Source organism: Microplitis mediator, chromosome 3 (genome assembly GCF_029852145.1).
Source record: "Microplitis mediator isolate UGA2020A chromosome 3, iyMicMedi2.1, whole genome shotgun sequence".
Lineage (NCBI taxonomy): Eukaryota > Metazoa > Arthropoda > Insecta > Hymenoptera > Braconidae > Microplitis > Microplitis mediator.
In genome coordinates this window covers 2847697-2861379 of record NC_079971.1, presented here as the reverse complement: position 1 = coordinate 2861379, position 13683 = coordinate 2847697, and the positions used below count along the sequence as shown (strand labels likewise).

The following is a 13683-nucleotide window of genomic DNA, read 5'->3' as shown; positions in this document are numbered from 1 at the left end:
AGAAATATGTATTGTGCTAACATTAACATAATCATTTTCAATACGAATTGATCAAATGTAAAATTAAATTTTATTGTTATTTTTGTATTGAACAATGTAGAGATGACTTACAAGAAAAGCGTACATTGATATAATGTTTCAAAATAATATATAGATATATATAACAATGGAGTATAAAGAGAGTTGAAAGTGAATTTAAAATGAATATATTCTTTCATAAGAGGTCATAAGAACGAATACGAGGGAATATAACGAAGAGAAACATCGCTTTGTGAAGGTAATGAACTGATGCTTGTATGCACTCAGCTCGTGGAAAAATAATTGGTAATAAACGCGAACCAGCTGCGAATATGGAATGTACAGGAGTACGAGTAGAGTATTCATTTCCAGTATTAGGTATAATACATACAGAGTAGATACTCGTGGATAGGATAGATACGATACAGTTGTAGGTTGTAGGGAGCATAACGGTATCAAAATCGGTGCGCAAGGTGAGAAATAAGTTTCATTCTCAACCTCTATTATATATCTTACATCTTTTAAGAAACTGGCATGAAAATTATAGGAAAGATCTTAAAAGATGCAAGATAGTATCAGAGTTTAATCTTTTATTATCTTGTTTTAACATTCAATCAGGTTTTGTTGTTTACGAACAGATATTATTTATTTATATAGTAATTTTCAACTGTATTTAGAATAATTGAAGTTGGTAATTGCAGGTATTGTATGGTCTATAAGCGGATAACTATTCAATAGTTTCTTTGACCTGACGTGCTAGTTTATCAATAGTTTGTTCTGATAAGCTAAAAAAAAAAGTTTAACTACAAGTTATAATTTCTGAATAAGTTGTTGTTTTTCTAGTCTGTTTAATGGCTGCTAAAATTAAACTTTAGCCCTAATGTGGAAAGAAGTCAATAATTGTAAAAGAAAAAAAGTATCCATAGTTACTGTAGAATAAAATGATTTATGTCTATGGTTTGAACCTTGAACGATTCTAGATCAAATAAATTTTGCTCTTATGTTTAGAACCGTGATAGTAATTATGCAATTATGGTACCGTAATGTCTTGTAACTTTCTTAATATATATAGTGACACATATTGTGATAAAAAATATTTATATTTTTACTGTCTACGATCGGTTACTTGTCATGTTAACAGATTTTAGTGCTATTCTCGTACTTAAAACTAGTTACTTTATTAGAAACGTGTTTCACGCAATCCATAATTGGATCAATATAATAGCAATATTGTTTTTTTGTGCTTCGATACCATATCGTATGAAAACGGTCGTACGAAATCACTAATTTCTAATTTTCCACTCAGTAAATCTAAAATTTTCTAACGAGATGAGAGAAAAATTGTATTGAATCCATCTCTGATTCCCGACATTAGTTTTTATACTAGATACTTCTATGGTTTCAAATCTAGGGAATCATCTATTGCTCCCTACACGGAAAAAATAAATAGGAATGGTTACTGTGCTACACAAGATGATCGTAAAGTATTTAGAAACTGATCTTAGCATATTACTAGTTCTCGTTATAATAGAAGTAGGTCATTTTTACGTACAATTGAATACGATTTAACATAGTAACCATTACTATGTTACACATGTCGAAAACACGATTGGTTATCGTGGTTACAGTCATTGTTCGCTTATGACCAGATAATACAGATTCCTTTCAGCAATAGATGTATTGCTATATAAGGCTCCCTGCCTTTATAAATCCGGAATAATTTCTCATGCAAAAATTTCTCAGCAATAATTACTCAAACAAAAATTGATCCGACACAAAAATTTCTCGCTGTATATTATTTGCCTTGAAATTCTTCAAGAAAATATGCCTTGAGAAATTATTGCTGAGAAATTTTGTCGCAAGAAATTATTGCATGAGAAGAAAAAGACGGTCGCCGATGTATAAAATAGGTATAGGCGCTATGTAGAGATGCGAAAGACTCGTTGGACAAATGCGTTCCATTTCCGTTCAACATAGTAACCATTTTTGTACTGGGCAGGAACTGATGTTTTCAGTCACATGTCTAACTACTGTTGACAAAATTAGTTCCCGCTAAACAGTAGTCAGACATGTGACTGAAAACAACAGTTTCTGCCCAGCACAGAAATGGTTACTATGTTGAACAACAATAGAACGCATTTGTTCGGGGAGTCTCTCACATCTCCACACAGTGCCTATTGGCTCCGTGCACGAAAATACTAATACTATTAAATCATCAGTGTAAGACGTATACATGCATAATGACAGCGCCACCAACAAGGAGGATCGGAACTTCTGGAGGCCAATACGTATACACAATGCACATTTACTTCTATAGTAGTATACGTAAGCGCACGGAGCCAATACCTATTTTATATAGTAACACATTGGCTGCTGAAAGGAACTCGCATTATCCGAAAATCGAACAGTGTGTGAACACGATAACTACTTGTGTTTTCGAATAATGTGTAACATAGGAATGATTAGTATGTTGAATCATACTTAGTCGTATGTAAAAACGATCCACTCCCATTATATATAACAAAAACTAGTAATATATACGCTAAGATCAACTTCTACATACTTTACGATCATTCTTGTGTAGCACAGTAACCATTTCTATCTATTTTTTTCCGTGTATAGGTTATGTTCGCGTGTATGTCTACCAACCGTTTTTTCCCTCAAAATGAATTAGTAAAAGGACCCTTCCACGAATACATCACTGATTCAATCATTAATAGGAGAAATAAATAATTTCGAATAATGTATTATTGACCTAAAATTAGAATTTTATAAATTTTGTAAAAAAATTCATCATGTTCATGTGTTGACTTACATGATAGGGGTGGTTATCTTAATAAAGTTTCTTCGAAGACTACCCTATAATGTTTATTCAAGCGAGAAAAGCGAACTCCACAGTATTCGAGATTTTATTGTTTTCTTACGCAGTTACAGCCAAATCACAGGATCGATTGAAATTTTTCAACTTTTATAGACTTGTTTCACTAATATAAAATGTGTGCTTCACATCAGAAAGGAAAACCAAATTGGTTTCGAGTCCAACTGTGTATACTATATTGCGACCATATTGACCACACGCAGAAACTGAAATGAAAAAATTATTATGGCCATAGTAGAAATGAAAACAATTATTTCACAAATTATTGTAACCATTGGAAACTTTACTATGGTCGTAGTAATTTTCGCATGTGTTTATTTCAATTTTTATTAGGAGGCCGATATAGTCCGGCATTACTATGACACCATAGTATTCAAACAAAAATAATTTTCCCGTGTACAGTTACACCATTGATGGTGTGAATATTCTAATTCACATGGTCGAGAATTAAACACCGTGCGTCGTGTAACTTTCACACCTGCAGTGTTGAAAATTTTAACACCAGGTCAATCACACCTTACCATGGACACCATATTTCTTACAGTGTAATATGGGGTATGTATTAGAAAATCTTTTACAGAGGAATAATTTTGACTCGTTGAATAAAAAATTGCGAAATTTTTTATTTTTAAGAAACCATTAAATCAAATGAAATATATTTTTATATCATTGCCTGTATTGAAACTACTACAAATAAAATATGCATATGTTTACTATTTTCATATGTCTCAAGTAATCCGGCCAACTTACCGCTGGTATCACGGTATTTTTTGACTGAAAATTCTCTTCGTGCTCATATTAAACAGACTAGTTAGTTTTTATACTCTTGCAGTGCAGAGTTTAATATTTCATGGTTATGCACTACATAGTAACAGGAAATGCTTACTCAACAAAGTTGAATTCAACAGTACAATCAGCCATTCTTGATGAATTTCAAATATATATATGTAGTTGGTTAGAAAATAATAAAAATAGTTTTATAACCGAGTATTAGAAAGTTATTATCACTTACTCTCTTTAGTTTCCAAAAGTAAAATAGACATATAATGCTTGCTGTTCGTGTTAATGTAGTGTTTTTATCGATCTATAGTTTCAAGAAATAGTCAAGCTACAATTTCGCGATATGAATCTCCAATAGATAGAAACCGCTAGTCGCGATAACTCATCCGTGTCACAATGTCACGACTCTGCTTGCATCTGTATACATGAAAAATAGACAAAAAAAGTTGATTCTTAACACAAAATATTTATAGACTATATATTTTTTACACCTTCACGGGTCTAAAATAAAACGATTTAAGACGACAAAATCTAAATCAAGTCGAAATTGACTTGGTTTAGACTTATTCGGCTTAAATTATAAGACGAAAAAGTAAAAACTATAGTGAAACACCAAAAACACATTTTACACATAAAGAAACGGCTTGCTTTTGACTTGGTTGATTATCATCAAGTCTAAAGTAAGGTGAATAAATAAATTTTTTTCTACTTGATTGAGCAAGTCAAGGTGAAGGACTATGCCGTACTCAAAGTGCCGACAAATAGGATCAAACTATACGAAGAAGTTCAAACTAACTCTCTAAACATGAATTAGTGAAAATAAGTGAATATTCACTTATTCATATTTAAAGAGAAGGTCAAAAAATACGAATAAGTTCAAACTACACGGAGAAATTACTCTCGTATGAAATGCTGTGGTGTCATAATAGTAAAGCCGGGCTATATTGGCCATCTGCAGAAATTGAAACAAACACATGCAACCCCGAGTCAAAATATTAAAACCCCATATGAGCCTTGTAGAGCCTAAACCTTTTGATGGGGATATTTGTCGCCTCGATTTTGAAACCTTTTTCAACCTAACTCGCCTGAAATTCAGGTAAGGAGAAGTAAACTAGGGCTTAGTTCGAAGTTTAAAACTCTGTTTTATCCTAGTACGCCTTAAATAAGTTCGAAAAAGAATGAACCAGGGTTTAATTTGAAATTTAAGACTCTGTTTCAGTTCAAATTTAAAACCTTTCTCAACCTAACTCGTCTGAAAACGAACGTATGTAGGCGCTACTGGACTGAAATAGGGTTTAATTTCAATGGAGTTCTCTATCTTCTAAAACCCATTTCACCCTGACGTTCAGACTAAAAACTATACTAGGTTGAAACAGAATTTAAGTTAAAAAAAATTTCGACTCGGGACAATTACTATGACTATAGTAAAATTGACAAGGGTTATATCACTTATTACTGTAACTTTTGTAAATTTTACTATAGTCGTAGTAATTTTTGCATGTGTTTATTTCAATTCCCGTCAGGTGGCCAACTTGGTTCGGCTTTACTATGGCAACATAGCATTTCAAAGAAGAATAGTTTCTCAGCGTAAAATGAAATAAAAGCTCTAAAAGTTAACAAAAATTTAAATTAAGTCGAAAAAGTCGAGATCTTATTGGAAAATTGTCGGCAAATCGATAACTTCAAAAGAAAATAAATAAAATTTTATTGTTGACCTGGTTTTTCTTACGTACAAATTAATTTTCGGCGTATCCTTATTCTGAGTAAAAATTTTATCATTGCCAACTCAACAATACCCAATGTGATGAAATTGGCAATAAACTTATGAATGACATTAAAATGAACGTAAGTAAGGGTTTGTTAATATAACCAGAGTCATGCTGTCTGCGGCACATACACTCTAAATTTAAGTACCGGCCACAAAGTAATATATCCAACAGAGTCTAGTGACAAAATACAAGTCTCATTGGCAATTCAGTCTCCATGTAATAGTGAATATGATGGTATAGGGACCACCGGAAGCGACCCATCACTGCCCCACGCTCACGACTTCCGTTCCGGTGACTGACTTCTGGTCACGATCGTAATAGTATCTCCTTCAGAACTCGTTCTCATTTCTAAAACTTTAAAATTATTTAAAGAAATATGCTATCAGTTTAAAGTTTTAAATTATTCATAAGTTTTCTAACTCCAATCATTATTCGATTTACCTTTATTGGTGTTTTTAAAACATGCTCGTAAAACTTGTAATAAACTTTAATACAACACTTGGAACATCTCCAGGTGATTCCATTCGTCTTCCGGGAAGTTACAGACAAAAAAAGATTACTCTAATTTTGGACGCCGGAGAATATTCCGTTCGCCATGTCTCCAGGAATAATAAAGATATTTTAGTAAATTTACTTATGAATACTAATATTATTCATCAGTCTTTTGGTTTAGAATTTTTGACTTTTACTATCAGCGTACCGGTAAAATGGCGTCGGAAAATTTTATTCAAGGCTTCCAATATTAAGTCAACAATTTAAAATTATCATCAATAAAACTATTGAGTCATCAAATTTGTTTCTGAATTCTTATTTATTTAGCTCTGTATTTATTTTGGATACAGAATTACTACCTTTATATTTCCATCAATATTACGTATGGCTTGGAAATTTCATCATTTCTTTTATAATCACAAACAGAATGAGTCTTTCAAGATAAAATTTTGGTCATTTAGTAATGATCCTTGAAAAGTGATAGTATGCGCTCTTGGTGCACTAAGAAATTCTCGTTTGAAATTCTTTAGTGTCGTATTATAGTAAAGCCCGGCCATGTTGGTCACCTACTCCCATTCAAAGTCGCCGAGCTTCGAAATATTCCCATAGATCGGCCGATGCCTGGTTTGCAATGATTGGCCAATAAATGGCTAGCTATACTGGCCCGTGCATGGTGAATCATTGGCAGCCGTCTTTTTGCTTATAAAAACGGCGAACAATTAACCGCCGTTCGTTGGCCAACGATTTGATCGAGCGCTCTTGATACCAAGCTTTGGCCGATGATTGATTGCCACGATTGGCCAATGCTTGGCATACCGTTATCATCCGATATTTAGCCGATCTTCGACCGATACTTGAAAATTGGCAGCCATTCTCGACCCAGTAACGGGCCGATTCTTTTTTTTTTGTATGGGGCTCTCTAAAAACGAATTAGTGAAAATCATGTGACAATCATCATTTGGCAATGAATATGGCAGTCACTTATTGCCAGTGAAAAGTATTCCACTATTTGAATTAGTAACATACTTTTCACTGGTAAACAGTGAATATTCACTTCATTTTCACTATTTCAAATTTAAGAGAGTAACCAAAATCGAAAAAACAGATACAAAAATTACTATGGCCATAGTATTTTTTGCATGTGTTTATTTCGATGGTATCAAAAATAAAACTTGATTCAGTCTCGCTTCACCTTATTTCCTTTTGAAGTTATCGATTTGTCAACGATTTTCCGATAAGAGCACGACAGTTATTTACTTTACTTTTGACTTGCAGAATCAAGTCAAAAAAAAGTTATTTATTCGCCTTATCACGGAGAAAAAAATATCATGATTGGAACGATCTAATGGATAGTGATGTACGTATCCTGAAGGGAGCGATCTGTAGAGCTATCGTTGCGATGCATTCTATAGTCCCATTCGCGATCCGTATTACTGTCAGCACCATACGTATCAATACTCGCACTAACCCCCATATAACTAAACGAGTATCGCGACAGCCAGTGCCCTGTATTGAACTGGTCACAATACTTTTTTCTCCGTGTACTTTAGACTTGCTCAACCAAGTCAAAAACAAGCAGTATTTTTAGTGTAAAATGCGTTTTTCACGTTTCCCCTTAGTTTTGACTTTTTCGCCTTACCATTGAAATTGAATAAGTCTAAACCAAGTCAATTTCGACTTGATTTAGATTTTTTCCTCTTAAATCGTGACTAAGTAAGCCAGTTAAGTCTAAACCATAGCAAAAACTCAATGTATTTCATATCTTTGTAAAACTAAGTGGAGTTTCTCTTGTAAAGAGAAATGAACTAAATTTATGTTATTCGACTGCTTAAGGGGTAGCTCCGGAAGTTTGGGGTGGTCTAAGATTTTCTACTGACAAACCAGCATCTATATGTGAAAAATTTAAGAAATCTAGTCATTCAGTAGAATTTTACTATCAATTGTTTTTTTTTTCATTGCGCGAAAAACGTTCCGCTCTGTAAACATGAATAAGTGAAATAAGTGAATATCCACTAATTCTAAGTGCAAACCGAACCACTTATTTCAAAAAGTGGTTCGGATGGCACTTAGGATTAGTGAATATTCACTTATTTCACTTATTCATGTTTAGAGAGCAATCTCCACACAGTAAAAAATATTGTGTTAAAATCAACACAATCTGTGTGTTAGAAACGGTCCACACAATTTTTGTGTTATTTTTCAACACAGACTATTTGTGTTGAATTTCAACACAAAATTTGTGTTAAAATTTCAACACTTTTTTTGTGTTGATGTTAAAGTAACACTTAATAAATGTTGATAATATCGATTTTTATACTAAGTAACACTTTTAAAGTGTTGAAGAGTAAATTGATTAAAAATTTTAAAGTAACACAAAGAATTGTGTTGATTTGACACAAAAAAATCAACACAAAAATTTTAACACGGACCGTTTTTAACACAGATACACAATATTTTTTACTGTGCTGGTACATTCTGAATTTCGATTTGGTATTTCAAACGATAATAATTTCTCTATGTACTATTCAAAATTTGCACTACGATGTCTCGTCATGGTATGACAGCCAGAATTCATCAGGTCAAATTTATTTATCTACTGAACGTAACAGATAACAACTGACCTCCTTTTTTAGCAATCCGTCTCTAAAAATGAATTAGTGAAATTCACTGCGAATTAGTGGAGTCACCTTTCCTCTAGATATAATCATACTTCTAATTCAACCAGTAGTATACTTATAGCTTGTTCTCAGTGCATATTCACGAATTCGCAGTGAATGTCACCAATTCACTTTTAAAGAGCCTGATGTTTGCGTATTGTCTATATCTGAATAATGTATAAAATTTTATGGTCGTGATTAGATTCGTTATAAGTTTTTGTCTTTTATTACACCTTAGCAATTTAAGATTTCCAGTAGAGGTTTATGAGATTCTGTTGATATTGAAATTGCCGGTTCTGAGTACACGTAATAAACAAGTTAAGCATTTTGTCTTAAAGTGACAGTAGCATTTGGAAAGGTTCTTTGAGGTATGTCAACGACACCATAGGTATGATGTAATCAGATGAAAGAATTTGAATATTCATAATATGAAACGCATGTGTCGAGAGAGTTTTAAAGTAAAAAGGCTTATTAGCATAACTCGTCGGCTTCGTCCGTGGGCCATTATCGTGTGGCGCGAGAGTAGAAAACAGCCACGAGATGCCGTGGCCAATTAATAACACAAGTCGAGAAAATAAAACAAAAACAAGAGAAGTAAATAAACATTGAAGACATTGAAGTTCTTAGGAGAAAGAGAAAGAGGGAACTTAAAGATTAGTTGATATACAAAAGCAGTATAGTTTACTACATATATTATTGTCGCGGCGTGCAAGCCACGAGAATCAATGATTATCTTTAAGAACCTTCGACTTATTCAATAGTCACGATTGTGAACTAATTAACTTTCCGTGCTGAGAGATCTGTGGCTATCGATGAATGCATTCGAGTAGAATATATATAACTCTTGAGAGAGTTAAAAGCGAAGGGAGGGCGTGGCTTTGCGTTCCCCTCCGTACCCCTTTAATTCGTAACGCTTTGAGATTACTCTCAATGACACCCCCTTAAATATATAAAACTCCCTAAGGTGACATATCACCCTTCTGTCATTGACATTTCTCCATTGAAAATTCACCAAGTCAACGAATTAAGCGCGAATAAAGTTTTATCTTTTTTTAAAAATCTAAAATAACGATTTATCATGTAAAAAAAAGTGTAATTAAATTTACCACAATCGGAGGTACATATAGTATACTGACTAGTAATATATAGGATCACTATACATTTAGTAATGACTACTAGCCCATTGTGGTACACAAACTGTAGTAACATCTACTACTGTCGTTGGTTAAAACAACTCCTTGGTAAATGACAGCTGTGGTTCTTACTACCCCACATCATAGTTTATAATTTTTTATCCTTAATTTATTTATTAAATATATATTAATTGATATTTATTATTTGTCATGGTATTTAAAAAGTTTTAAAAATTTTTAAATTTATATCACATTGTTCGCACAAAGAGTTTTTAAATATATTAAAATGGATTTGTAAATAATTAATTCGAAATGTCACACGCACTAAATTTTTAAAGTACATTTTTTTTTCTATACGTCATGATATTTATTTTTCATTTTGAATTATCTTTATGGCAAATTAATTCTTGTATTACTAACACAGTTTCATTGAATATTTAATTTTTGTTGATATAAAATACAAGCGCGTAATTTTGAAGGTTATAATTGACACATTTAAAGATGTAGTAATTATAACTACAATTGTGGAGCTAGTACAACCACACAGTGGGGTAAAAAAGTTGAAGGTGGCGCTGTCGTTTTCGTTTATCAGTCATTTTACTCCATATTGGAGTAGATTGTACAAATTATGTGATATTATGTACTCCAAAAATAGTAATACCAACAAATTCTTATAAAATTGTGTGGTTAAAGAAACCACAGGATGAGTTTTCCATACTACATTGAGTAGTTTCTGAGCCTACAAATTTTTACCCCAGCCGAATAGTAAATATTATTATTATTATTATTATTATTTATTGTTTTAAGGCCATGGAGTCATAGCTCCTTGCGGCCCTCCAAAAAAAACATTACAATGAATGTTAATTAACAAAAGTAGTGTAATACAGATATTAGTAATACATTATACATATGATACATAATACATACATCAATACATCACTCCATCATCAAATAAAAAATTTCATTAGAGATTTTGACCAAATCACGCATTCTCTTCGCTCAACAAGAACTCAAAACACGCTTTACGGAAAGTAGGAAAAGACGGTTGTGAAGTGCAGTATGAAGGTAATCGATTCCATATTCTAATCGCACTTACTAAAAAAGATTTGTCATACTTCGTGCTGTGGCAACCTGGTACAACAAATAGAACTACTACAGTAGAGATTAATCTTATACAGTATCATTTATGCTAACTCCATTTGTCGATACGATGACTCCAAAGTAGTTCAATTATTACTAGTTTAGTGTAGTAAATTTAACTCCAGCATTTTTTTACTTGCATTACCGGTTTCTTCTCCTGCAATCTCAGCACTTTTTTTTAAAAAACTTAAAATTGAGTTTTATTCTTCTTATTTTCAGATACGTACGTTCAAGAAGAAGCATACAGAAGAAGAAAGGTTTTTTTCTCTCAGGTCAAACGTACTGAAGCCACACGGCACGTGCTATCCACATGTCATTTTTCTTGCGCCCATTCATCAAAATCGTGTCATTTTCGATTTGACGCTTGTTACTTTATCCTGACAGTCATAACTTTTATTTTCTTCACCGCAAAACAAATTTAATAAACGTTAAATTGTTATACACATAAATTGAAAAATATTTATCATCATACTATTTAATAAACAATTTATCAAATATTCTTAAATTGTTGTTTATTTGTAAATACCAACTCAAAAGTATTCCTAACAACTCAGCTATTTAGTCAGGTGAACATCAACAAAATTAGTATTTTTAGCGCAGAATTTGAACGCGATAAAAATTATTAAGAAAATAATGGGTTTCGAGTGAGTGTTGAAAAGCCAGAAGTGGAAGAAGAAGAATAAGAAGAAGGCGCAGGTGGAGCTATTTGGAGAACAGCCCACTCGGGACGCGAACCCAAACTTTTCTTCTTTTTAATCTGCTTCATTCTACAACTATACTCTTGTCTTTCTTTCATATATACATAAATATATACACGCATATTCTACCATATTTCTCATCAACTGTACAACTATACCACATCCCAATTTACCAGGACTAAAAACCAAGTCCCAATGTACATTCGTATCTGCTTACAGTCCCTTGACGTTGGCAACATTGGTCGGTGGTTTCTTTCGGTAAAAGTCTATAAGGAATGAGCCGTAACCATCTGGTCTCTCATCCTCAGACCTCAAGCGTGCAGGCAGCTGCCGGTGCGATCATCCGACGACCGATATAGTGACTATATATATATATGTTTTTTTGGTATATAGTATATACTACATAGTAGTCTTGCAACGCCTTTTAGGCCCTCAAGGAATGGCATCAACGACAGGGATTAAAAACACGTCAGGGAGAAACCCGAGTAGCGCTGGACCTGGCAATCGTACCGCTTCTTTTCTTAACGATCATATCGCCCCGATGAATATACGTACCTCATACCTGTTTTCTCTACTTCTGTTCCATTTATTTTCTTGGGTAATATGCACTACGTTTTTAACTACACTGTAAAAAAAAAATCCATTCGGCATCCGAAATGGAAGTAGATTTCTATATATATGTATAATTTAATAATCACCCGTCATAAATTTTCAAAGATATAAACAATGGCATTATCACCATAACACATGAGTCAATTACGTGACTTTGAATTGTTCCCTTATTAAAAGTGGAACAATTATCGTAAAACAAAAAATAAAATAAGGAAAATATAGCTTTTTTTATCAGCTATCAAGTTATTTTTACTTAATAAGGATAGGTATACCCGTTAAAAAGTTATTTGCGAAAAAAGCCGGAAAGTAGGATTTTTCGTTATTTTTGGAATTTCAAATGTCCACCATTTCTAAACTAGTTGACCGATTTTGCTCATCTTCGAACTTAACCGTGATAATCGTTCATAGAACAAGTGTGCTAAGTTTCATTAAGATCCGTCAAAAATTGTGGTCACTATCATCGCAACAAGGCGCGTATATTACATATATATGTACATATTTACACTTTCGAACCAATGGTATTTTTGGAACCTAATCGATGAATTATGATAGATTAAGGCAAGATTCTTTGAAAATTCATCCATGAGGACAAATGCAAAAGATAGATTTCTATGAAATCTACTATAAACCGGGGTAAGTCCAGGCGGTGTAGGTGTTAAAATTTTTAGTGTTAAATTTAAATACCATCGGCAGTATTAAAATAACACTGCCGATGGTGTAAATATTCTATACCGGTGTTGAAAAAATTTCCCGGTGTTGAAAATATTTTACTTTGTTAATATTTTTACCCGGGTCGAAAATATAACTTGATTCAGGCTCGCTTCGCCTTATTTTCTTTTGAAGTTATCGATTTGCCGACGATTTTTTGATAAGATCTCGACTTTTTTGACTTAAATTTAATTTTCTTCAACTTTTTGAACTTTTTTCATCTTAGTTTCAACTTATTCGTCTTTACTTTGAGCACGATAGTCATTCACATTACTTTCGACTTGCTAAACCAAGTCGAAAAAAAGTCATTTATTCGCCTTACTTTCGCCTTAATATATAAAAATTATTTCACTTTAGTTCTGACTTTTTCGACTTATAATTTAAGTCGAACAAGTCTACATCAAATCAGTTTCGACTTGATTTAGACTTTTTCGCCTTACATTTTAAGTCGAATAAGTCTAAACCAAGTCAATTTCGACTTGGTTTCAACTTTTTCGTCTTAAATCGTGACTAAGTAAGCCAGTTAAGTCTAAACCAAGGCGAAAACTTAATATATTTCATACCTCCGTAAAAAAAGTCGAGTTTGTCTTGTGAAAAACGGCTCCAAATTTCGACTTGGTAAACCAAGTCTAAATCAAGTTTTATTTTTGACCCGGGTACCGACTCGATCACTACAGTTAAACAGTATTTTTATTAATTAATTAAATTATTGTTAATTGAAATAGCGGGCGTAAAATTGTGTAATTTTTAAATAAATTACGTATAACACGAATAATTATTTAAACAAGTCCATAGCGA

The 13683-nt window shown here is 32.8% G+C and overlaps 1 long non-coding RNA gene across 1 annotated transcript in view; it reads left to right on the top strand.

Annotated features, from left to right (window-relative positions):
* LOC130665805 (uncharacterized) overlaps nt 1–11366 on the top strand; it is a 31402-nt gene extending 20036 nt beyond the window's left edge. Inside the window, exon 3 of the long non-coding RNA XR_008989592.1 lies at nt 11087–11366. This is a non-coding gene — a long non-coding RNA (uncharacterized LOC130665805). The remainder of the gene's footprint in view (nt 1–11086) is intronic.
* Nucleotides 11367–13683: the final 2317 nt, after the last annotated feature.